Below are 2,620 nucleotides of genomic sequence, written 5' to 3'. Positions count from 1 at the left end.
CCAAATTATTTAAATATCAAAATGGTCTGAGAACACATGTGATAGTATTTAAAAATTTAATAATTATTGATTGTAAAAATACATTATGACAAAAAGTGTCCACTAATTGAATCTTTTTTAAATTCACTTGCACTATATTCATCTCAGCACTATCTACATATTTTTGGCATGTGTTTATTTATGTGTGCCATTTTATATATTTCTCTTACCAGAGACAATGTTTGGGCACTCATGAAATTGCAACTCCTTTGTGATAATTCTGAATGATCAACCACCATCCTTCACAGGCTCAGGATCCTCAGATCACATGTGAGAACCACTGTCCTAATTTATAAAACCCTGAGTTGGATGAATATGCATCTCATCATCTAATATCCAAAAACCAGAATTGAAGCGCAAAACTTGAAAGACATATGTTAAGAACACAGTAGTCTTTTGGAAGATTTATAAACATTATCTCAAAGAATATAAAATGAAATACAGGGGGCCTGGGTGGTTCAGTCAGTTAAGTGTCCAACTCTTGGTTTCAGCTCAGGTCATGATCTCAGGGTCCACGCTCAGCCCGGCACCTGATGGAGATTCTCTCTTCCTCTTCCTTTACCCCTCCCCCATTCTCTTTCTCTGAAATAAATAAATAAATCTTTTAAAAAATATATAAAATAAAGCACAGAAATTGTTTCCAAAATTATATGTCACTAGATGATATTTCTGTATTAAGTTTTAACAAAAAGTTGTGTTTCAGAGGCTTTTTGATGACATCGGAGAGTATAAAAATGAAAGAGCTACGTCTTGGCAGTTCTTCGTGCTGCTGAGCCAAATAAACTGTAAGTCTTGTCAATGTTCTCACATTTGGGGGATCCCTGGGTGGCTCAGCGGTTTAGCGCCTGCCTTTGGCCTAGGGTGCGATCCTGGAGTCCCGGGATCGAGTCCCGCGTCAGGCTCCCGGCATGGAGCCTGCTTCTCCCTCCTCCTGTGTCTCTGCCTCTCTCTCTCTCTCTCTCTCTCTCTCTCTCTCACTCACTCTGTCTATCATAAATAAATAAATCTTAAAAAAAAAAGATTTAAAAAAATGTTCTCACATTTGTATTCTAATGAAGCACAATTCAGAGGCACACATACACTCAAAATATTCTTGGGTAAAGTATCAATCAACCAATCAATGAGGAAAGGTTGCAAACTTTTCCAGTTCCAGGACTTGGTAATTTCACCACACTACAAATAATTTAAAGTACATAAATCACTTAATGCAGGGTTCTAAGATTCAATCTCCTCTGGATTTCCAGAAAAGACAGAAGCTCTACAGATTAAAGAAAATGTAACAGAATGGCTTAGTTTCACTTTTCCACTGACTTGGAATTTGCATATATACAATCCCACTCAATGTATTTTCTAGGGAAACAGTCAGTTGCCTGTTTTGCTGTTCCTTTAAGCAGATCTAAACCTGCCTATTTAATCCCTCTGTGCAAGCTGCCTTTGAATCCAGCAACTCTTGACCACAAACTCCATAATTTAATCTACAAGCTTCTAAACTAGCCTTTCAAGAAGGAAGACTAGAATGGACAAGATAATTATAATCTTCATGAATAGTGTATTCTAGCAAGATCTGCTTTTGTCATTAAATAAGAATATGGGGCCATTTCAGTCAATTAATCAATAGGTAAATAAAATTCTAAAATTTCAGTAAACTGAGATGAGAAAATAAACTCACATACTCTTCTTTTTTAAATTAAAAAACCAAATACTACATAGTTTTTCATTTTGTTTTGTTCAAAGAGGACCATGCAGAGCCCAGTTTCTAGCTGTCGCTCCATTAATGGCTAGGTGGCAGAGGTAGCCCCTCTGGCCCTTAAGATCCTCTTTGACAATATGTGGAGGTTGAGTCAGGTGATCTTTGATATCTTTATGAACTCAAAAACTTCAGTGACTCTCTGATTATCCAGAAATTTCATCTATCTTCCAGAGGTGCCTGAGTCGTACAGTGGGTTAGGTGTCCGATTCTTAGTTTTGGTTCAGGTCATGATCTCAGAATTGTAGGGGTCAAGCCCCATGTTGGACTCCATGCTTGGCATGGAGTCTGCTTGAGATTCTCTCTCTCCCTCTGCCCCTTCCACCTGTGCACACTTTCTCTCTCTCTGGAATAAATAAATAAATATTTTTTTTAAAAAAGGAAATTTCATCTCTCTTCCATATTCTTTATGTTAAGTAAATGGTGAAATTTCTAATTGTGGTTCACCAAAGACATCAGCCAAATCATCTTCTCATTCATTGACTCATCTTTCCACATTCTGAAATATAAAGACAAAATTGGAATTACTATTGGTTGGTCATTTCAGATCCATATTTAGAAAAACGTGAATCCACACACTGATTTAACACATAAGTAAGCAATAAGTAGATGTCAGAATTAGCAAACACTAGGAACACAAAGAAGAAACTTAGGGCCTTCCCTCAAACCTATTAGAATTAGAACAGAGACAGGCTGTTAATTCAATATTTATAATTCACTGTGATAATCTCTAGGATAGAACAAAATATACACAGCAGAGTTATGCATGACATTTTGATTGCTTGATTATGTCTTTTCTTCCACTAGAGTCTAAGCTCCATAACGGCAGGAATC

General features: G+C 36.7%; 1 long non-coding RNA gene across 1 annotated transcript; it reads right to left on the bottom strand.

Annotated features, from left to right (window-relative positions):
• Positions 1 to 433: 433 nt before the first annotated feature.
• On the bottom strand, positions 434 to 2,273 carry LOC140598470 (uncharacterized). The gene is made up of 2 exons (XR_012000895.1): positions 1,080 to 2,273; positions 434 to 621 (listed from the first exon to the last, which is right to left on the bottom strand). It is a non-coding gene; the product is annotated as an uncharacterized lncRNA (long non-coding RNA).
• Between the last annotated feature and the right edge of the window lie 347 nt (positions 2,274 to 2,620).

Source organism: Vulpes vulpes, chromosome 4 (genome assembly GCF_048418805.1).
Source record: "Vulpes vulpes isolate BD-2025 chromosome 4, VulVul3, whole genome shotgun sequence".
NCBI lineage: Eukaryota > Metazoa > Chordata > Mammalia > Carnivora > Canidae > Vulpes > Vulpes vulpes.
The sequence above is the reverse complement of the archived record's forward strand: the minus strand, read 5'-3'. Positions and strand labels throughout refer to the sequence as shown.